The sequence below is a fragment of the Pristiophorus japonicus genome, chromosome 7 (genome assembly GCF_044704955.1).
Source record: "Pristiophorus japonicus isolate sPriJap1 chromosome 7, sPriJap1.hap1, whole genome shotgun sequence".
NCBI classification, from domain to species: domain Eukaryota; kingdom Metazoa; phylum Chordata; class Chondrichthyes; family Pristiophoridae; genus Pristiophorus; species Pristiophorus japonicus.
The window spans coordinates 19416704-19441586 of record NC_091983.1 but is presented as its reverse complement, the minus strand read 5'-3'; positions in this window follow the sequence as shown (position 1 = coordinate 19441586).

The following is a 24883-nucleotide window of genomic DNA, read 5'->3' as shown; positions in this document are numbered from 1 at the left end:
ACATGGAAGTATAGTGAACAGTGAGGAGGATAGTGATAGACTTCAAGAGGACATAAACATTATCCGCTTATGATTATGTTATCCGCCACAGACCAGGCACTGAAAACTGTGCTGATGCTCTCAGCCAGTTACCATTACCCACCACTGGGGTTGAAATGACGCAGCCCTTAGACTTGCTGCTGGTCATGGATGCTTTTGAGAGCGGGGGGTCACCCGTCATGGCTTGCCAGATCAGGACGTGGACCAGCCAGGATCCTGTGCTATCATTAGTAAAGAGTTGCCTCCTAAATGGGAACTGGTCGGCTGTTCCCAGGGAAATGCAAGATGAAATTAAGCCATTTCACCGACGCAAAGATGAAATGTCCATCCAGTCGGATTGTCTCTTATGGGGTAATCGCGTGGTTTTGCCAAAGAAAGGCAAGGAAACATTTATACGTGACCTACACAGTACCCACCCAGGCATTGTCATGATGAAGGCAATTGTCAGGTCGCATGTTTGGTGGCCTGGCATTGACTCGGACTTGGAGTCATGCGTGTATCAGTGCAACACTTGCTCGCAACTGAGCAATGCACCAAGGGAGGCTCCACTAAATCTGAGGTCATGGCCCTTCAAACCGTGGTCCAGGATCCACGTAGATTTTGCCGGCCCCTTTCTAGGAAAGATGTTTTTAGTTGTAGTGGATGCTTACTCCAAATGGATTGAATGCGTAATCATGTCTACCATTGAAAGCTTCCGGGCCATGATCGCCACCCATGGCTTGCCCGACGTCCTTGTCAGTGACAATGGACCATGTTTCACTAGCTCGAAATTCAATGAGTTTTTGACCCGCAATGGCATCAAGCATGTCAGGCCTGCTCCATTTAAGCCTGTGTCTAACAGTCAAGCAGAGTGGGCAGTCCAAACAATCAAGCAGAGCTTGAAACGTGTGACGGACGGCTCCCTGCAGACTCGCTTGTCTCGCATTCTGCTCAGTTACCGGATATTACCCCACTTGCTCACCGGGGTTCCCCCGGCAGAATTGTTAATAAAGAGAACCCTCAAAACCAGGATCTTAATGATCACGTGGAAACCCGGCGACACCGGCAGAACATGTACCACGATCGCGTGGCTGTTTCACGTGACATTGATGTTAACGACCCTGTGTTAATCCTGAATTACGGTCATGGTCCCAAGTGGGTTGCTGGCACTGTTTTGGCCAAGGAAGGGATTGGGTTTTTAATTAAACTGTTAAATGGCCAACCATGCAGAAAGCATTTAGATCAGACCAAATTGTGATTTACTGACAACCAGGAACGACTTGAAGAGGACATCACCATCGCCGATCCACCAACACACACCCAACCAGCAATCGACCTCGCTGTCGATCACGAGGATGAACCCGCCGTTCCTGACAGTCCGGTCAGACCAGCCACGGTGCAGTTCAGCAATAGTCCAACCAACTCACACATGCCAGGGTTTGAACTTAGACAATCAACCAGGAAGCGAAGGGCTCCGGATCGCCTCAACTTGTAAATAACTTGTATCGAAGACTTTGGCGGGGAGTGATGTTATGTCTGTAACTATGTAATACTTGCCATCAGAGGGCGCGACTGTTGGAGTCCTAATGGTCACCTGCACACACGTGCAGGGCCAGTATAAAAGGTTGGCTGCCATGTTGTTTAGGCACTCTGGAGTTGTAATAAAGAAGACTAAGGTCACACTAAGTTTAGCTCACAGTACTCAGCCGCGTGGAGTTCTTCTATACACAACAGGTGGAGACATAATTATTGGCCAGGGCACCGGGGATAATTCCTCTGCTCTTCTTCGAAACAGTGCCATGGGATCTTTTACATCCACCTAAGAGAGCAAATAGGGCCTCAGTTTAACATCTCACTGAAAGATGACATGTCCGATAGTGCAGCACTCCCTCAGCACTGCACTGGAGTGTCAGCCTAGATTTATGTGCTCAAGCCTCTGAAGTGGGACTTGAACCCACAACCTTCTGACTCAGAGATGACCAACTGAGCCATGGCTGACACCTTAAAGATTTGTGCACGCAAGTCACAAAGCCAGGCAGAGAAGAAGAATGAAAGTCGGCAAAATAAACACATGACCTATTCAGTACTGGCTTTAGTTACAGCCAGATTTCTTTAACAGCTTCTGTCTAATTTCTTTCTTTGAAGATAGCGTGACAACTGTGGGGCACTGTCACTTTGAACAATGGGGTGGTGGGTCACACACAGGCTGGTAGTGTTTTCACACTACTTGCTGCAGGCTCACAATAACATGAGAATGTACTTGACGCTCGATAATACGACACCTTCGGAGTCCTCACCTTTTTTCGCATCTCTAGTGAAAACTGGTGCGGAGGAGCCACAGTCCTTGCCATCGAGGGGCCGGAATCCAATGCCTTGGTGTGAATGACTCTTCAGATGTGTCAGGCCAATGAGATTAATGCACTGGGTGCCATATGGACTCTCCAGTTGGACATGCGCAGGGTACACTTCGTGAAGCATAACTGGTATCCGGTCCTGAGGTAATTGTGGGATGGCTAATATCAAACCATTTAGTACTTCTTCCGCTGGCTGTATCTCAAATCTAACCGCATCAAATGACAATGCAAGTAATTACTGGCGAGGGTTATAGCAGGGGTTTAATTCTGATATCTTTCTCTCTCTCTCTCTCTTGTTACCAAAAGGTGCACGTAGTGGGCTGTTGACACATTCATTGGCGTGAAGTCGTTTAAGTTTTACTTAATGCGAAGCCAGCCCATCCTAATGGAAGGTCCACGTCTTACTTTTTCTCATTTATTTTCCTGTCCTTCTTAATGCTTCTAATTTTTATTGACAATATTGACTTCAATAAAGACAAATTTACAAGTAACACTTTTGAAGGAATTAACTTGACAGGCTGCACTCGCCTGGTTCCTCCCAAGTGAATTCCAATTAGACTGCAATTAATTTTTAGTTAAAGCGAAGGAAGTGGGTACGCCTCAGTCTATTGAGAATACAAAGCAGATTGTCTGGCATCTGAAGAGACAGGTAGGTGAACGCTTTGGGTTGGGACCTCCATAAGACCTTCAAAAGGTGGTCGATTTTTAACTGATTCCAGCCGTTTGTTTCACAGCCGTTCCCTTTCCATTGATGGCCACAGAAAGGGGAATCTGGCGCGGTCTAAAACGGGTAAAAAGAAAAGAAAGACTTGCATTTATATAGCGCCTTTCATGACCACCAGACATTCCAAGGCACTTTACAGCCAATGAAGTACTTTTGGAGTGTAGTCACTGTTGTAATGTAGGAAACATGGCAGCCAATTGGTACACAAACAGCAATGTGATAATGACCAGATAATCTTTTTTTAGTGACGTTGATTGAGAGATAACTGTTGGCCAGGACAACTGGGGATAACTCCCCTGCTCTTCTTCAAAATCGTGCCATGGGATCTTTTACGTCCACCTGAGAGAGAGCAGACAGGGCCTCGGTTCAATGTCTCATCCGAAAGGCGGTACCTCTGACTGTGCAGTGCTCGGTGTTAGAAATAAGGGATGCCTAAAAATGTATAAAACGGATACGAATGCTGTGTTTAAATCGTTGTTTTGAACTGCAGACGGAATGTCTATTCAAATCAAAGAAATGCTTAGAAATGGATGGTATAGTTCTTTGTACTAGATACAGGCTCCCTGTTGCTCAGTGATTATCTGTTGTTTTTAAGTTAAGGCTTGAGCCTTGTTTATGTATTTAAGATAATGAATGGATGTTGTAGGAATTAATGTAAACATGTTGCTATGTTGTAAAAGAGAGAACACTCAGGAGTGAGCAGTTTTCTGGTTTGGTTTCATAGTTCAAAGAGTAGCGGGATAAGGCTTTGTAGTGATTGTACCTGAGAGAATAGAGACAGAGAGACACCAAAGGAATTCTACAGAAAAGCGACTTCGATAAGGTACAAATGATGACATGTGACCAAAATCGTAAGACATCTGTAAGGCGGGTTCTTGAAACAAGAATCGAGGCAAAGGACTAGAAGTCTTATTGGATATTAAGGTTTTAGGGAAACTTCTATAGGTCAAAAGGTCTTGTCAGTATCCAGAGTCAGGTCCACCCCTAAAAAGAGAATTAAAGTAGCACTTGGAGATCTGTTTAGCACAGACGGTGGAGGGAAGTATCAGAGGTTGGGCTGGTCGAACACTCTTCGAGAGTGATCCAATGATTTACCAGAGAAGGCTCCAGACAGAGCGAGAGAGAGAGACTACAAGCCAAAAAACTGCTTACGTGCGTCAGCCGTTTGTCCGATGGGGATGGGTATTAATTGTCTGTTACGTTTGTATGTTCTTGCTACATAACTAATGGGTTATATTCCATCTTAAACTCTGATTGAACACTATCCACCAGATTGGTTTACAGTTGATCCTGATTAGTAAAGTATGGCTTAAACTTGCCATATTTCTAACACTGGAGTGTCAGTCTAGATTTTTGTGCTTAAGTCCCTGGGGTGGAACTTGAACCCACAACCTTCTGACTCATGGGTGAGGGTGCTACCCACTGAGCCACGGCTGACACGGGGGGCCTACCTGCTGCTCCCTGATTCCCGCCTGGCGGCAACAGTTAAAATTGATCCCCATGTGCTCTTGCAGACGTTGACTGACCTGTTTGTCTCTGGCATTTTCCCATCCTATTTCCGATTTCTTCGACTGGCTTTTTTTTTTAAACCTCGTGCGCTGTACGTTGTGTTCCTGCAGTTCCAGTGTGCCGACGGCAGTTTAGCTATGATATATTAAGGGTTGTTCCCACGATTAAGCAGTCCGGGCAAGGAGTGGTGCTCAAAGGGAACGCTGTGGGAAAATGTTCCTGTCCATTTTATTGTCACACTTTCTTCTGTCACAGCTCTTCCACCACATTTTTTTTTGCCGCGGTTTTTCTGTCACACTAATGCATTTCTTCCAGATTTTATTGACTTTAGAGTCCTCTGCTGATCTCCAAGAAAGGTGGTACCATCGTCTACTCACCTCCCAAGGCTTCCTAGCTGCAGCTTGGTCTTCACCCTAGGTGGCGCTGTAGGCACCCGCTGAGGCCTTTACAGCTTCCCGGTAAGATTTTGGGGGTGATTTTAACTTAATCTACCCATGGGGAAACTGACTGGTTCAGACTAGCCGCCCGTTCAACACCCTGACCGATTTTATTTTCCATTGAAGTCAAGGGTATGTAAAACAGGCGACAGATCTGCTCCCATTAGTAACACCCTCCCATGCGGGCTTTGTTAAAATTACCCCCATATTTATATGGAACTAAATGGGCCAAAAATTGCGGTCTCTATGGACAAGTACAATGTGCACGTGCACCCGTAGAGGTCCCGCAAGTGCCGGTTCTTGGCGCGCGATGCGCATGGGCTGAAATCCGACACTTGCGAACTGTCAAAATTTGTTTCTTTATTTCTAATAATCTATGATTTCAGGCTTCTAAATTGTGGAGCTCCCTACCTTCTTCACTCTCATTCCTGCTACAATCTTCAGTCTTTTAATTCCCCAGCCGTCTAATCGTTATGTCCTGACTTATCCCACCTATTTGGTAAATCTATTCCACTGTGCTGGCATTGCTAGTCCAGGCCTTGGTCCCTCACCTTGCTGCTCAATAAAAAGAGCTCGAATATGTTAAAGACATAGACCTATCTGACTCAGATTAGAGAATTTCTCCTAATTAGATTGCAATATAATTGAATCATATTTTGCAGACAGGCAAATTAACCACTCATTTTATTTCCACAAGGGCACAATATGAGTGAATTATAATGTAGCACCAGCCTACACTTGAACCCAGCAGCTCACAATGGCATGCTGATAGCTAGCAGAATAATAGAAAATCCTCAGCATCCTTAGTTATTTATCTCACAATTATGATTATGACAATCATTTTACATAACAAAACTCTAATTACCTATTATACTAGAAGGCGATTAAAGTAACACTCCTGTGCTAAGCAAATATGCCTATCATTCCAGTCAGACACTGCCTGAAACTTGTTGCTGTGGGAATAATCAGTGGTACAGTGAGTTACTGATCCAGCTTTTAGAGAATTTCATCTGCCGGTTAACCCCCGAATTTTTATTTTCCCCATCTATGAGTTTACCCATAACTGCCATTAGACTGATTGGTCTATAGTTACACAATTTATCCTTCACTCCCTTCATGAGGAAAAGATGTTAAATCGCTTACTCTCGCACCTCATGGCATAAATTATATGTTCAAGGAATGATTTTGGCCCGATCCTCTATCTTCTCCTCTCTGACTTCTTTCAACAATATAGGGTGCATGCTATCAGGGACTGGTAACTTAACCAACTTATGTTCTACTAATTTATTTCTGAATCGGTTTATCTTTCCGATAGTTATCACTAACAATTGCTCAGTGTGCTCCTTCAGTACACCTACATTCTCAATTCCAATATAATTTGTAAAAGTAAACAATGCTAAATAGCTTTTTAATATCTCTGCCATACCTTAACTCTCCACAATTGCACTGCGAATGTTTCTACTTTCTCGTTAACTATTTATGTACTTATAAAAGCCCTCGCTATTTCTTTTTATATTATCTGCTAGCATATTCCATATTCCCCCCCGGCGCACCGTAGCTGCAGCTCCATCTACAAGATGCACTGCGGCAACTTGCCAAGGCTTCTTCGGCCGTACCTCCCAAACCCGCGACCTCTACCACCTGGAAGGACAAAGGCAGCAGGTGCATGGGGACACCACCACCTCAAAGTTCCCCTCCAAGTCACACACCATCCTGACTTGGAAATATATCGTCGTTTCTTCATCGTCACTGGGTCAAAATCCTGGAACTCCCTCCCTAACAGCACTGTGGGAGTACCTTCACCACACGGACTGCAGCGGTTCAAGAAGGCGGCTCACCACCACCACCTTCTCAAGGGCAATTAGGGATGGGCAATAAATGCTGGCCTTGCCAGCGATGCCCCCATCCCATGAACGAATAAATAAAAAGAATGTTTCCCTCCTTAAAACCTTCCTCTATGACCAAGATTTTGCTGAGCCTTTTTGGTGTCCCCTTCTTTTGTTCAGTGTCCATTAATTCTGGATTATGCCCATCGGGGCATGTTTCTAAGTTAAAGGATCCATCTAAATGCAATTTGTTGTTTCCCTTTCCTTCAATTCACCCAGTTCGCCCAAGGAATAATAGTTATTTCATATTTTAAAAGGCTGGAAAGGCATGTCAGGTTTGTTAGTTTAAAAGAGGCAATTAGCTTACCAGCAGTGATTTTGCTATCCGGCGATCCCAGCAGGGAAGCCTCGATCAGGGATGAAGATACCTGGAAGATGGATGTCAGTAAATGAAACAGTAGAGATGAGTTTTTAAAAAAAACAAAAAAATATGAATACCCCCTAAAAGCTGTTGAGGCTGGGGAATAACTGAAGATTTCCAAACTGAGAATGATAGATTTTTGTTAGGGTTACAGAACCAAGGGGGGTAGATGGATTTAAGATACAGATCTGCCGTGATCTAATTTAATGGTGGAACCGGCTCAAGGGGCTGAATGGACTATTCGTGTTTCTGTGGAAATCCGTACTGAAACTCAGAAATACACAGCATGTTAATCACCATCTAAAAACCAGAGACAGCCCAATCACCCCAATCATGATGGGCGGGTTGCGTTGGTGGTGAGGGTGGGGCCCAGGTGAGCAGAGGAAACGTTTCAAGGACACTCTCAAAGCCTCCTTGATAAAATGCCACATCCCCACCGACACCTGGGAATCCCTGGCCAAAGACCACCCCAAGTGGAGGAAGAACATCTGGGAGGGCACTGAGCACCTCGAGTCTCATCGCCGAGAGCATGCAGAAAGCAAGCGCAGGCAGCGGAAGGAGCGTGCGGCAAACCAGACTCCCCACCCACCCTTTCCTTCAACCACTGTCTGCCCCAGCTGTGACAGAGACTGTAATTCCTGTATTGGACTGTACAGCCACCAGAGAGCTCCCCTTTAGAGTGGAACAAAGTCTTCCTCGATTTCGAGCGACTGCCTATGATGAGGGCTGGAGGGGGAAGGAGTTTCGGACAAGGCTGGATTTCCTGTGGAATTTTGACTCCATTTGGACAGGATCCCTGCACTGAAGTCAGCCTGATTGCTGAGCTCGGCTTCCATTCAGGAGTAGGTTGCTACTGGGAGCGTGTGTGGGGTGGCAGGGATCCCATTCCCGACCCCCTGAGGGGATCATTGTATGGGGGTGGTCAGATCCAAGGCAGGAGGGTAAGCTTGGATGGCTTAGGGGGAAGCACACCTGCTCCTCCTGTCCCACAAGCAGTGCTGTGAAGACATTTTCCTTCTCCATTCAGCTGCCAGGTTTCCCGAGGCCCGGGAAACCCAGCCAGCCAGGGTTAAACCTGCAAAGCAGATTAAATCAGAGGCTGCCTACCTCATTATAATATTTAAATAGCCAACCCACCTCCTGGGTGCAGTTTGGCTGCCCACCCAGTGCCCCGAACTCCATTAAACCCGGAAGTGGGTTGTTTGGGGTCGGGTTTGAGATATTTAAAATGTTACCCTCTCGCCCGACCCCAGCCCACCAGTTTTTTTTTTGGAGAGGGGGGCGTTAAAGTTCAGCCCAATGTTTCAGATGAAACCCTTCACTGGAACTTATGCAAAAAATAATATTTATTTCACACGCAACACCACGGGCTTTCCCATGCATCTATCACAAATGTATTTCACACAACACGTACCTTTATTCTAATGGGATGCGAGTTCTGAGCCAGTCAGGAAACCCATTTGGATGGCACCACAAACCTTGAGAATAAAGCTCGATCAGTTGATAAACGTCCTTGGGTCCCTGGAGAAGGCACTACCAGCGTTCTACCACACGCACCAGTATTTTACACACGATAAACAGTATGGGTTGTTGAGCTGTTTACTGATATTACTGTCTAACAGGGGACTGGAGCAGCAGCTGTTGTTGCTGACTGTTTGCGAGTTAGAGATAAATGAGTGTGGATTCCTTCGCGGCTGAGGTTTTCTTGGTAGTCGAGAATGTAGGTGATTTATTATAACAGATTTTCCTTGGAGTGAGTGGCTTAAAGGACTTTACACACATTTCCCCACCCTAAACTTCTCTCTCTCCTTTTAAAATGCTCCTTAAAGCCTACTCTTTCACCTATCCTAATATCTCCTTATCTGGCTCGATTTCAAATTTATGTCTGATAACACTCCTGTGCAGTGCCTTGGGATGTTTTACTATGTTAAAGGCGCTGTATAAATGCAAGTAGTTGTTGTTAAACAAATCTGAAAAGAAGAAAAGACTTGCATTTTTATAGCGCTCTTCATGGCCCCAGGGCATTCCGAAGGGATTGACTTATAAAGAAAGGTTGAGCAGGTTGGGCCTATACTCATTGGAGTTTAGAAGAATGAGAGGTGATCTTACCGAAACACACAAGATACTGAGGGGGCTCGACAAAGTATGCAGAGAGGATGTTTCCACTCATGAGGGAATCTAGAACTAGGGGCATAGTTTCAGAATAAGGGGTCGCCCATTTAGAACTGAGAAGAAGAGGAATTTCTTCCTTCAGAGGGTCGTAAATGTGTGTAATTCTCCATCCCAAAGAGCTGTGGAGTCTGGATCATTGAATATATTTAAGGTGGAGATAGACATATTTTTGAACGATAAGAGAGTGAAGGGTTATGGGGAGCGGGCAGGGAAGTGGAGCTGAGCCCAAGATCAGATCAGCCATGATCTTATCGAATGGCGGAGCAGGTTCGAGGGGCCAAATGGCCTACTCCTGTTCCTATTTCTTATGTTAAAGCACGCCACAGCTAATGAAGTACTTTTGAAGGGTAGTAGCTCATTTGCGCACAGTGAGCCTTCCACAAACAGCAATGTGATGACGAATGGATGATCTGTTTTTGAGTCACGTTGGCTGAGGGATAAATATTCGACAGGGGAACTCCTCTGCTGTACTTCAAATATTGGCATTGGATCCCTTTTGCCACCTGAGGCGGGAGACTGGCCGTTGGTTTAACGTCTCCTCCGAAAGACAGCAATTGCGACAGTGCTGCAGCCCCTCAGCACTGCACAGGGAGCGCTGACCTAGATTTTGTGTTCAAGTCTCTGCAGTGGGGCTTAAACACCATGACCTATCAATTCAGAGGCAAGAGCGCTACCCACTGATGACTTGAGCACAAAAAATCTAGGTTGACACTTCAGTGCAGTGGAAGTGCCATCTTTCAGGTCAGACGTTAAACCGAGGCCCTTTCTGCACTCAAGTGGACATAAACGATCCCATGGCACTATTTTGAAGAAGAGCAGGGACGTTATCCTCAGTGTCCTGACCAATATTTATCCCTCAATTAACATAATAAATATGTGCGCAAATTGGCTGTCGCGTTTCCCACGTTACAACAGTGACTACATTTCAAAAGTACACCATTGGATGTAAAGCTCTTTGAGGCGTCCGGTGGTCGTGAAAGGCGTTATATAAATCCAATTATTTCTTTCTTTTAAATGTGTCCTTTCCGTGAGCTCTGCAATCGGTGTTCCTAGATGTGTATTGCATAAATAAAGTCAGCTTAGTCCAGCATAATTTGAGGCAATAGATTAAATAATTCATACATATACGAATCCTTTTTCTGTCAGCAACAAATTGTACAGCAAGAGCTGAGCGATAAAGTGGCCCAAGGATCCTTTGTAAATAGCCAAAAATCATCGTCACTACCTGCCACTCTGCTGATGTGGGTCCTGTGTCATCATTTGGTTTCGAATAGCAAAGAGGGACTTGGTTTACATAAACAGACAAAAAGCAGGACACTATAAACCAGTTAGCCTAACATCGGTGGTTGGGAAAATGTTGGAGTCCATCATTAAAGAAGCAGTAACAGGACATTCGGAAAAGCAAAATTTGGTCAGGCAGAGCCGCCATGGATTAATGAAGGGGAAGTTGTTGTGTCTTGCTTAAAGAATCTGACCAGACAATGTGAGCTTAAAATAACGTGTGACCATAGTCCTCTATTCAGGTCTCCAGAGTGCCTCTCCAGCCTGTGAGGCCTCCTTAAGTACAGGTGCTCCCAAGGGATTGTGGAATCCCTTGGGATTCCAGGGGATGAGCTCTCTGGTGATTAAACATTGTATTTACAGGTTTACATATATAACAGAAGTCATGTTTGACAAATTTGCTGGAATTCTTTGAGGATGTAAAGAACAGGATGGATAAAGGGGAACCAGTGGATGTGGTGTATTTGGATTTCCAGAAGGCATTTGACAAGGTGCCACACAAAAGGTTACTGCACAAGATGAAAGTTCATGGGGTTGGGGGTAATATATTAGTTTGGATAGAAGATTGACTAACAAACAGAAAACAGAGAGTCGGGATAAATAGGTCATTCTCTGGTTGGCAATCAGTAATGAGTGGGGTGCTGTGGGGATCAGTGCTGGGACCCCAACTATTTACAATCTATATTAACGACTTGGAAGAAGGGACTGAGTGTAACGTAGCCAAGTTTGCTGACGATACAAAGATGGGAGGAAAAGCAATGTGTGAGGAGGACATAAAAAAGCTGCAAAAGAACATAGACAGGCTAAGTGAGTGGGCAAAAATTTGGCAGATGGAGTATAATGTTGGAAAGTGTGAGGTCATGCATTTTGGCAGAAAAAATCAAGAGCAAGTTATTATTTAATTTGAGAAAGATTGCAAAGTGCTGCAGTACAGCGGGACCTGAGGGTACTTGTGCATGAAACACAGAAGGATAGTATGCAGGTACAGCAAGTGATCAGGAAGGCCAATGGAATCTTGGCCTTTATTGCAAAGGGGATGGAGTATAAAAGCAGGGAAGCCTTGTTACAGCTGTACAGGGTGTTGGTGAGGCCACACCAAAACGTGCAGTTTTGGTTTCCATATTTATGAAAGGATATACTTGCTTTGGAGACAATTCAGAGAAGGTTCACTAGGTTGATTCTGGGGATGAGGGGGTTAACTTATGAGGAAAGGTTGCGCCTCTACTCATTGGAATTCAGAAGAATGAGAGGTGATCTTATTGAAACGTATAAGATTATGAGGGGACTTGACAAGGTGGATGCAGAGCGGATGATTCCACTGATGGGGGAGACTAGAACTAGAGGGCATGATCTTAGAATAAGAGGCCGCCCATTTAGAACTGAGATGAGGAGAAATTTCTTCTGAGGGTTGTAAATCTGTGGAATTCGTTTCCTCAGAGAGTTGCGGAAGCTGGGACATTGAATAAATTTAAGACAGAAACAGACAGTTTCTTAAACGATAAGGGCATAAAGGGTTATGGGAAGCGGGCAGGGAAATGGAGCTGAGTCCATGATCGAATGAGTCATGATCTTATTGAATGACGGAGCAGGCTCGAGGGGCCGTATGGCCTACTCCTGCTCCTATTTCTTATGTTCTTATGTATAAACAGGTATCTGGTTCATTTATTCTTTCTCTTCCCCCCCTGCCCCCACCACTCATCGCCCCCGACACCCCACAGAATATGAAATTGTTGGCTCATCGAAAAACAAAGACTGTGTTAGATCAATATTCATGCTTGTGGTCATCCCTCATGGCATGAACAGAATATTAACTTTGAAGTTGGTGTTCTGAAACTGATTCCCAAGGCCCAATGTTACATAAGAACATAAGAAATAGGAACAGGAGTAAGCCATACTCCTGTTCAGACAACATCTGCAGGATGTTCCCTTCTTGCACTGGCTTGCGATGCTTTATATTAGTATCCATATTCTTGCAAACCTTTTGAGATTAACTGTCTAGGCTGCTGCGTGGCTCCACTCTGTAAACCAAAGGAGGAAGAATATTAATGAATGGTGTTTTCTTCAGGCTATCTTATCTTATCCGCAGGCCATGCAGCTTGTAACAAAAGCAACAAAATACATGAAACTTTTGAATATATTATCAATTTGTTTAGAATTTAATTTTTTTTTAAATTTATTTGTTCACAGAATGTGGCCGTCTCTGACAAGACCGGTATTTATTGCCCATCCCTAAATGCCCAGGAGGTGGTCAGCCACTATTTCAGAAGGAAGTTAAGAATCAACCAGATTGCTGTGGGTCTGCAGTCACATATAGACCAGACCAGGTAAGGATTTCCTTTCTTAAAGGACATTAGTGAACCAGATGGGGCGCATTTTTGGCTCTACTTCGCTCCGTTTTTCACCACAGAGCGGCGGCGGTGAGGCGTTGTGGCCGGGCGGTCAGCCTCCAGCGCCCTGCAGCGATACTCGGGTCCGGTTTTGCGGCGGCGCGGAGCAGCACCGCCTGGAAGAGCTGCACCCGGTGTGCAACGCCCCTGGTTGCGACACCAGCGTGAGTTTTGATTCTTGCCCTACCCGTCCGCACCAAAGCGCGCCCCGCAGTGAGTGCCTGGGAAATCAGGTGGTGCAACGATACCGACTGCACAGAGGTAAGCAATGGACTCTGAAGGTAAGTGTGTTGTTGTTTCTTTTAATTTTTTTTTTTGCCATTTTTATTGTGGTAAAGTTTTGGGAATTTTTTTGTGGCTTTTACCCACCCCTCCAGACATCTCCCGATCAATAGATTTTGAGATATTAAGGGAATCAAGGGATATGGGGAAAGTGCAGCAAAGTGGAGTTGAGGTAGACGATCAGTCATGATCTTATGTAAGGACTGTAAACTGAAACATTCAATTCTTACAGGGCAGACAGGGTAGATGCGGGGAGGATGTTTCCCCTGGCTGGGGCGTCTAGAACCAGAAGTCACAGTCTCAAAATAAGGGTCAGCCATTTAGGACTGAGATGAGGAGAAATGTCTTCACTCAGAGGGTTGTGATTCTTTGGAATTCTCTACCCCAGAGGGCTGTGCAAGCTCAGTTGTTGAGTATATTCAAGACAGAGATCAATAGATCTTATTGAAACCAAATGGTTTACTCCTGCACCTAATTCTTATGTTCTTACAAGGACCACTGGTTAGGCTGCCGTAAATGTGGATATTTGAGCGGATTCGCACTGGCCAGTTTTTGGCCAATTTGGCATCGGGCTCCTGAAAAGTGCATTAGATTCATGATTAGTGTATTCAAGGGGCCCGACGCCTGCTTTAGGCGAGCAACCTCGGGCACTGGGAAGTCATGGGCAGTCAATTTGTCAGCTAGCGCACTTCTGCGGGGGAGGGGGAGAATCAGTCACGGGCTATTGTACTTGGAAAGTAGTTCCCCTCTCCAACATCTATTTTGCGTTCAATTGCAGCCCATTTCTATAATAACACAAAAGCAAAATACTTCGGATGCTGGAAATCTGAAATGAAAACAGAAAAATAGAGAATGCTGGAAACACTCAGCAGGTCAGGCAGAGAGAGAAACACAGTTGACGTTTCAGGTCGATGACCTTTCATCAGAACAGGTAAACGTGAGGGGGATGTAACAGATTTTAGCAAGGGCAGGGAAAGTGGGGAGGGGAGGGAAGGCCCCCTTTCTGTCTGCCGTTCTCTCTCTCCAGGGCTATTTCTCCCTCTTTCACACTCTCGCTCTCTGTCTTTTTAAATGCATCAAGGCATTCTTTACTTAACATTTAGCAGGAACTCCAAAACACGACTGCAAACGAGATGACGGAGGCGAAATTCAGTAACGCCCCATTTGTAGTGGGGGGGGGAGGGGTAACCGAGGCGAAGCGAGGAAGTCCCGTCCCGGTCGCGAATTTGGGGTTATCACCCCCAAGAGAAGGTCGAGCACAATGTCGCAGGCTCCACTTCCTCTCGGAGGCAGGACCGGGGTGGCCAGCACACGAATTTTTCAGCGCTATGCGGCTTCCGCTAACGGGGATGGCATGTTGCGAGATCTGCAGTTGGACGATTCGCCACGACAACGGCACTGGGGAGCGGGGATGCTGTGGCCGCTGCCCAGCACAGAAGCGGAGCGCCGGGCTGCATGATCGTGGCACGGACCCCCGCGAAGCACGGCAGAGGAAGCCCCGACCGGTAAGTCGGCACCAAATAAAAATGGCGGCAAGCACCCGCCGCTGGACATCATCATTTCCGGCACCGCAACCCAGGGAGTTACCGACATGAGCAGAATGACGCCAGTTTACACATCTGCGAACTACCACGCAATTTTGGGGGTGGCAGTAGCGCCCCCAACCTCCCCCCACCCCCCACCTTGGGCGAAAAATCGGTTGCGCCCCCCATTAGCACCAGATTTATTGCCCATTCCTAATTGCCCTTGAGAGGTGGAGAAGGTGGTGGTGAGCTGCCTTCTTGAACCGCTGCAGTCCGTGTGGTGAAGGTACACCCACAGCGCTGTTAGGGAGGGAGTTCCAGAATTTTGATCCAGCAACGATGAAGAAACGGCAATATATTTCCAAGTCAGGATGGTGTGTGACTTGGAGGGGAACTTGCAGGTGATGGTGTTCCCATGCGCCTGCTGCCTTTGCCCTTCCAGGTGGTAGAGATCGTGGGTTTGGGAGGTGCTGTGGAAAAAGCCTTGGCGAATTGCTGCAGTGCATTTTGTAGATGGTGCACACTGCGGCCACGGTACGCCGGTGGTGGAGGGAGTGAATGCTTACGGTGGTGTTTGGGGTGCCAATCAAGAGGGCTGTTTTGTCCTGGATGGTGTCGAGCTTCTTGAGTGTTGTTGGAGCTGCACTCATCTAGGCAAGTGGAGAGTATTCCATCACATTCCTGACTTGAGCCTTGTAGATAGTAGAAAGTCTTTGGGGAGTCAGGAGGTGAGACGCTCACCGCAGAATACCCAGCTCTGACCTGCTCTTGTTACCACAGTACTTACGTGGCTGATCCAGTTAAGTTTTTGGTGAATGGTAACCCTAGGATATTGATGATGGGTGATTCGTCACCGATCATGCTGCTGAATGTCAAGTGGCACTGGTTAGACTCTACCTTATTGGAGATGGTCATTGCCTGGCACTTCTGTGACGTGAATGTTACTTGCCAAGCCTCAATTTCATCCAGGACTTGTTGCATGTGGGCATGGACTGCTTCATTATCTGAGGAGTTGCGAGTGGAACTGAAAACTGCACAATTATCAGTGAACATTCCCACTTCTTATCTTATGATGGAAGGAAGTTCATTGATGAAGTAGCAAAAGACAGTTGGGCCTAGAGCATTCCGCTGAGAAACTCCTGCAGCGATGTCCTGGGACTGAGATGATTGGCCTCCAACAATCACAATATCCTCCTTTTGTGCTAGGTATGACTCCAGCCATTGGAGATTGTCCCCCGATTCCCATCGACTTCAATTGTGCTAAGGCTCCTCGGTCAAATGCTAGCTTGATATCAACAGCAGTCATGCTAACCTCACCTCTAGAATTCATCTTTTTTGTCTATGTTTGGACTAAGGCTATAATGAGGTCTGGAGCCGAGTGGTACTGGCGGAACCCAAACTGAGCATAGGTTAGCATGTTACTGGTGAGTAAGTGCCACTTGATAGCATTTGATGACACCTTCCATCACTTTGTTGATGATTGAGAGTAGACTGATGGGGTGATAATTGGCTGGATTGGATTTTTCCTGCTTTTTGTGGACAGGACATACCTGAGCAGTTTTCCACATTGTCGGATAGATGCCAATATTGTAGCTGTACTGGAACAGCTTGGCTAGAGGCACAGCTAGTTCTGGAGCACAAGTCTTCAGCACAACAGCTGGGATGTTGTCGAGGCCCATAGTCTTTGCTCTATCCAGTGCGCTCAGCCGCTTCTTGATATCACGTGAAGTGAATCGAATTGCCTGAAGACTGGCTTCTGTATGATGGAGACCTCAGGACGAGGCCGATATGGATCATCCATTTGGCACATACAGCTGAAGATGTTTGCAAACACTTCAGCCTTGTCTTTTGCACTTGCGTGCTGGGCTCCGCCATCATTGAAGATGGAGATATTCATGGGGCCTCCTCCTCCTGTTAGTTGTTTAATGGTCCCCCACCATTGACGACTGGATGTGGCAGGACTGCAGAGCTTTTGATCTGATCCGTTGATTGTGGGATTGCTTAGCTCTGACTATAGCATGCTGCTTCTGCTGTTTAGCGTGTATGTAGTCCTGTAATGCAGCTTCCCCAGGTTGCTACCTCATTTTTAGGTATGCCTGGTGCTGCTCCTAGCCTGCTTTTCTACACTCCTCATTGAACCAGAGTTGGTCCCCTGGCTTGATGGTAATGGTAGAGTGAAGGATATGCCGAGCCATGAGGTTACAGACTGTGGTGGAATACAATTTTGCTGCTGCTGATGGCCCACATGGATGCCCAGCTTTGAGCTGCTCGATCTGTTCGGAATCTATCCCATTTAGCACAGTGGTAGTGCAACACAACATGATGATGTATGGTGTCCTCAGTGTGAAGATGGGACTTTGTCTCCACAATGACTGTGCGGTGATCACTGCTACCCATGCTGTCATGGACAGGTGCCTCTGCGACTGGTAGATTGGTGAGGACGAGTTCAAGTAGGTTTTTCCCTCAGGTTGGTTCTCTCACCACCTGCCCCCGGTCTGGCAACTATTCCTTCGAGATTTGGCCAGCTCAGTCAGTAGTGGTGCTATCGAGCCACTCTTCATGATGGACATTGAAGTCCCCCACCCAGAGTACATTCTGTGCCTTTGCTACCCTCAGTGCTTCTTCCAAGTGGTGTTCTACGTGGATGAGTACTGATACATCAGCTGAGGGAGGGTGGTGTAATCAGCAGGAGGTTTCCTTGCCCATGTTTGACCTGAAGCCATAAGACGTCATGTGGAATCAATGTTGAGGACTCCCAGGATCACTCCCTCCCGACTGTATCGCCACCTTGGGTGGGTCTGTCCTGCCAGTGGGAAAGGACATAGCCAGGGATGGCGATGGAGGGGTCTGGGATGTTGCCTGAAAGATATGATTCTGTGAGTATGATTATGTCGGGTTGTCACTTGACTAGTCTGTGGGAAGCTTTCCCAATTTTGGCACAAGTCCCCAGATGTTGTTGAGGAGCACTTTGCCGGTTCGACTGGGCTGGGTGTGTCGTCGTGTCCGAAGCCGGTGCCGAGGTCAATGCTGGGTGGTCCGTCCAGTTTTATTTTTATGATTGTTGCTCGTAGCTGTTTTATATAAATGAGTGGCTTGCTAGGCTAATCAGAGGGCAGTTAAGAGTCAACCACATTGCTGTGGATCTGGAGTCACCTTAGTTTCATGGTCACCATTACAAATATTAGGTTTTGATTCAAGATCTTTTTTAATTAACTGAATTTTAATTCCGCAGCTGCCGTTGGATTAATAGTCCAGTAACATCCACTTTTTTAACGTTTCCTTTTACTTTACGTAATAATACAAAAGGCTTAGTTTATCTTTGAAGGGACGGTGTATTTGTAATCACTGACCAGACAGGAGCAGGAACGCTGTATGTAACTGCCTGTCATAGTTACTGAACTATATAAAACGGAGCTTCCTGAGACCAGGACCTTTCACTCCACTCCCAGGATATTTGAATTAATCAGAGATGGGAGCTCCTTTAAAGCAGTGGTGCTCAGAGTCTGGGCCAGAGGTCATCTGTTATCTGCCTCCCCTTCATTCGTGGCCTCCAGGTACCTGATACTACACCTGCCTCTGAGCCGCTATTAAGAGTCTAGACGAGATCCTATTAAAACACCACCATCCAATGAAACTATTGGGCCCAGCGGGCAGGCGTGTGATTTCGATTTGGCACGATTGAGACCAGTGATCACCAGGCTGGACCCAGCACCATCATCATCATCATCATCATAGGCAGTCCTTTGGAATCGACGAAGACTTGCTTCCACTCTTAGCATGAGTCCTTAGGTGGCTGAACAGTCCAATACGAGAACCACAGTCTCTGTCACAGGTGGGACAGATAGTTGTTGAGGGAAGGGGTGGGTGGGACTGGTTTGCCACTCACTCTTTCCGCTGCCTGCGCTTGCTTTCTGCATGCAGCACCATCATGCAGCATTCCTGAAAGTGGCCCTTAAGCAGGATAGTGAATTGGATTGTGGCCTTTGACAAAAGTGTCAGGGATTAACACGTCTTTACCATGAGAGGATGGAGCGTGAAACCCGCTCGGAACAAGGTAAAATTTAGTTTAATCATCCTGTAGTATCTGGCTGGATTTATTGAAGGCAGAAATGGAAGGCCCCGAAAGACATTAGATTTGAATCAATTGTGGTATTCCACTTTGCGAACGTAACTGTATTAAAAATTGCTTTTTGAGGTCAGAACAATGAAGGCCCCAACATTCCGCTTTCTGCTAAAAGTGAAAGAGAATCCTATTTTTCTCTGACATTATTAAGAATAATGGAACAAATCACAAAGAGTACACCTTTCAAAGATGCAATTTGTGAGAATATGACTTCACTTGTGGCGATAAAGAAGTTGCAGTGATCAGAGTGCGTGCAATATTGATTCTTTAACGCTTCTCAAACAGCAGGCAAAACCACTATAAATGTTGAAACGTTTGATAATCTAGCTCTGTGCAATTAGTGGAAGGAAATTTGAGTGGGCTCCTTTCGGGGTGTGCAATCCTCCTGATTTGATTTCCCTCCCCGTGCTCTGTTCAGCCAGTTACATAAATTTGCCCCAATGTCCCGAAGCCAACAGCTGGTTTAAGTGCTGGTATGGACAATAATCTTCTGCTTCGGCAGTCCCGCAGAGTTGAGGATGACAATAATGGAGCGCCACTCAATACAAAAGCAAGCTCGTGTCGAACTGTCTCTTGCTTCCTTGTACACAGCAATTGAAAGCTGGCCTGGAAGCGTAGAATGGCCTGAGAACTGACATACGTGCTGTCATCACCCCTGCCATTTGGCATTGAGCCTGTGATAAGAGTGGAGACCTCACATGTGCATTGGCATAAGTGAAATCATCTCTCACTCCTGCCATGAAAACCTTGGTGCCCAAGCTCAAATGAAGCCATAGCCGCCCAACACAATTGGAAAATGGTTATAGGCAGCCATGATGGAAGTGTTTGAGGACATCGCAGAAGCTCACTGTCAAATACTCAGTGGGCATAATGAAAAGGTGTCATCTCCTGTTGGCATGTGCAAAATGACAAACAAAGGATGTCAAGAAAGGAGGGACAGTGAAAAGTTATCAGACTCGAAGGCATGGTAGAAGAGAAGGCTTTTGAAATTGCAGAAGGAGGTGGCACGATGGAGAGAATCGAGGAGGGTATTCGAGAGGGTCAGGACATGGTGGCTGAAGGAACTGCTTCCAACAGCGGAGAGGAAGAAGTGGGGGGGAGGAAAGAGTAATCTAGTGTTACTAGGTCCGGAATGCGCACGAATATATGGCTGGAGAAAATTGCTGAGAGAGGTTGAGGCAAAGTTTTGGAGGGATTTGAAAGTGAGAACCAGAATCTTGAAATCATCTCATTGCAGTGGAGCTCAGCAAAAGAGGAGGGAGAAAATGTAACCTTTTTGAATGGGTGAAGACAAAGGCATTCCGAATGAGCTGGAATTTCATGGAATCGTAGAAAATTAAGACACACAAAGAGGCCATTAGGCCCATCATGTCCGTGTCAGTCGAAAAAGAGCTACCTGTGGGTTACGGCTCTTTTAAGTGCACATCCAAGTACTTTTTAAATGTGATGAGGATTTCTGCCCCCTACCATAGTTTCAGGCCTAGAGTTCCTGACCCCCACCACCCTCTGGGTGAAATTCTTTTTCCTCATCTCCCCTCTAATCCTTCTACCAACTACTTTAAGTCTCTGCCCGTTGGTTATTGACCCCTCCAGTAAGGGAAACTGGTCCTTCCTATCCACTCTATCTCGGCCACTCATTTGTAGAGAATGGAGGCAGAGGTGCCAGATAAGGGAATGCAAACTGCAGTGAGATGACTGACCATCTTTAACAAGGTCTAATTAATTAAATTGGCCTATTTTCCTCACTCTGTTAACCTTTAATAATTCCTTCTTTTGAGGACTTGGGATTGTCAGAGCGGCTCGAAGCACGAACAATTAATATCTTGCCACTTTCTCCTGATGTTCTGCCACTCAACATGTGTATATCTTGTTGCTATAGATGCTAAACAAAAAACAACAGGCCCAAGGTGCTTTGGATGGTTAAATGTATCCGTCATACTGATTATATTTAATTTGGGGGAGCGGAGCTGAATGTTTTCTTTGATGAAAATGGAATGCAGCAAGTGATCAGGAAGGCCAATGGAATCTTGGCCTTTATTGCAAAGGGGATGGAGTATAAAAGCAGGGAAGTCTTGCTACAGTATTACAGGTGAGGCCACACCTGTAATACTGCATACAGTTTTGGTTTCATAGAAATATAGAAACATAGAAAAAAGGTGCAGGAGTAGGCCATTCGGCCCTTTGAGCCTGCACCACCATTTGATATGATCATGGCTGATCATTCAACCTCAGTACCCCATTCCTGCTTTCTTTCCATACCCCTTGATCCCTTTTGCCATAAGGGCCACATCTAACTCCATTTTGAATATATCTAACGAACTGGCCTCAACAACTTTCTGTGGTAGAGAATTCCACAGGTTCACAATTCTCTGAGTGAAGAAGTTTCTCCTCATCTCGGTCCTAACTGGCTTACCCCTTATCGTTCGAATGTGGCCCTTGGTTCTGGACTTCCCCAACATCGGGAACATTCTTCCTACACCTAACCTGTCCAATCCCGTCAGAATTTTATATGTTTCTATGAGATCCCCTCTCATTCTTCTAAATTCCAGTGAATATAAGCCTAGTCGATCCAGTCTTTCTTCACATGTCAGTCCTGCCATCCTGGGAATCAGTCTAGTGAACCTTTTGCTGCACTCCCTCAATAGCAAGAATGTCCTTCCTCAGATTAGGAGACCAAAACTGTACACAATATTCAAGGTATGGCCTCACCAAGGCTCTGTACAACTGCAATAAGAACTCTCTGCTCCTATACTCAAATCCTCTCACTATGAAGGCCAACATGCCATTTGCCTTCTTCACCTCCTGCGGTACTTGCATGCCAACTTTCAATGACTGATGTACCATGACACCCAGGTCTCGTTGCACCTCCCCTTTTCATAATCTGTCACCATTCAGATAATATTCTGCCTTCCTGTTTTTGCCACCAAAGTGGATAACCTCACAATTATCTACATTATACTGCATCTGCCATGCACTTGCCCACTCACCTAACCTGTCCAAGTCACCCTGCAGCCTCTTAGCATCCTCTTCAGAGCTCACACTGCCACCCAGCTTAATGTCATCTGCAAACTTGTAGATATTATATTCAATTTCTTCGTCCAAATCATTAATGTATATTCAAAATAGCTGGGTTCCATATTTATGAAAGGATATGCTTGCTTTGGAGGCAGTTCAGAGAAGGTTCACTAGGTTGATTCCAGAGATGAGGGAGTTGACTTATGAGGAAAGTTTGAGGAGGTTGGACCTCTACTCATTGGAATTCAGAACAATGAGAGGTGATCTTATCGAAACGTATAAGATTATGAGGGGGCTTGACAAGGTGGATGCAGAGAGGATGTTTCCACTGATGGGGGAGACTAGAACTCGGGGGCATAATTTTAGAATAAGGGGCTGCCCATTTAAAACTGAGATGAGGAGGAATTTCCTCTGAGGGTTGTAAATCCGTGGAATTCCCTGCCTCAAAGAGCTGTGGAAGCCGGGACATTGTATAAATTTAAGACAGTGATAGATAGTTTCTTAACCGATAAGGGATTAAGCGATTATGGGGAGCGGACGGAGAAGTGGACCTGAGTCCATGATCGGATTAGCCATGATCGTATTAAATGGCGGAGCAGGCTCGAGGGGCCGAATGGCTAACTCCTGCTCCTATTTCTTATGTTCTTATGCTCTTATGAAATCAATTCTAATTCCTCTTCAAAATCCAAGACTATGATAATTAGATCGCAGACATTTTTCAACAATGTTTTCTGTGTTGAATTGCATCATAGATTGGAACTTTACTCAAAAATGTCATCAGTGGTGATCCTGCACAGCAAACCTTTAACATCTGTTTCTTCTCAAATAACGTGTAAACCTAAAGGATGTCGTTTGGACTGAATATCTATTGCTCTCAGGCAAAAGTCATCAATTCATCTTGGTTTAAAAAGGGGATGAGAGCAATATTCAAATGTCAACGTACATCACTAAAAAACAGATGAACTGCTCATTGATTTCATTTCTGTGTGTGGGCGTTCCTGTCTGCAAAATGGCTGCCACATTTCCTACATTACAACAGTTTGTACTTCAAAAGTATTTCATTGGCTGCAAAGCACTTTGTGGCGTCCTGACGTTGTGAAAGGCCTTGATCAGGCCGCACTTGAAATATGGTGTCCAGTTTTGGTGGTCTCGTATGGTGGGTCACATTGAGGCTTTGGAACGGGTACCGAGGCAGGCCACTAGACTAATTCCCAGTAAAAAGTTATCAGGATAGACTAAAGGGGTTGGGATGCCAGACTTTGGAGAAGCGAAGATATAGGGATGATATGATTGAGGACGCAGCTTTTTACTAGTTACAGCACAGGGTCCTGGCTAGTCCAAGTCCTGATCTGGCGACCCCTCGCTCTCAAAAGCATCCATTATAAGAAGCAAGTCTGCGGGTTGCGCCATTTCCACCCCGGTGATGGGCAATGGTAGCCGACTGAGGGCATCAGCACAGTTCTCAGTGCCTGGTCTGTGGCGGATTATGTGGTCATATGCAGATAACGTTAGAGCCCATCTTTGGATGCGGGACGAAACATTGGTGTTAATACCTTTGCTTTCTGAGAACAGCAAAATGAGCGGCTTGTGGTCGGTTTCAAGCTCGAACCAAAGTCCAAATAGGTATTGGTGCATTTTCTTAACTCCGTATACGCATGCTAATGCTTCTTTCTCAACCATACTGTAGTCTCTTTCAGCCTTAGATAAACTTCTGGATGCATATGCAACCGGTTGCAGTTTGCGTAACACATTGGCTTGCTGCAACACACAACCGACCCCGTACGAAGATGCATCACAAGCTAGTACTAAACATTTACATGGATCAATAGAAGTAACTTGTTAGAAAATAGTAGGTTTCTTGCCTTGTTAAAGGCTGTCTCTTGAGATTTACCCCAAACCCAGTTGTCACCCTTGCGTAGCAATAAATGCAAAGGTTCCAGCAAAGTGCTCAATCCCGATAGAAATTTCCCAAAATAGTTGAGGAGTCCCAGGAACGAACGCAGCTCTGTCACATTCTGTGGTCTGGGTGCATTCTTGATGGCCTCCGTCTTGGAGTCCGTGGGTCGGATGCCGTCCGCCGCAATCTTCCTCCTCAGAAATTCGACCTCTGGCACCAGGAAAACACACTTGGAGCATTTCAGCTTGAGTCCCACTCTGTCCAGTTGCTTTAAAACCTCTTCCAAGTTGTGCACATGTTCGGTGGTATTGAGGCCAGTGATCAGGCTGTCATCTTGAAACACCACGGTGTGCGAAACCAATTTAAGCAGACTCTCCATGTTCCTCTGGAAGATGGCTGCAGCCGAGTGAATCCCAAAGGGGCATCTGTGGTATATGAACAGTCCTTTGTATGTGATCATGCACGTCAATTTTTTCGAAGGTTCAGCCAACTCCTGTTTCATGTAAGCAGAGGTTAGATCCAGCTTCGTGAACGACTTCCCCCCTGCGAGCGTAGCGAACAGGTCATCCACTTTGGGTAGTGGGTACTGGTCCTGTAACGAGACTCGGTTAATCATTACCTTGTAGTCCCCGCAAATTCTGACTGTCCCATCACTTTTCAACAGCGGAACAATTGGACTGGCCCACTCGTTGAACTCGACTGGCGATATGATCCCCTCTCGTTGAAGTCTGTCCCGCTCGATCTCGACTTTCTCTCGCATGGATGGAACCACTCGGGCCTTGTGATGAATGGGTCGTGCATCAGGGACGAGATAGATCTGCACTTTGGCACCTGTGAAGTTGCCGATGCCTGGCTCGAATAATGACGGGAATTTGTTTAGCACTTGGGTGCACGAGGCATCATCTACCAAAGAC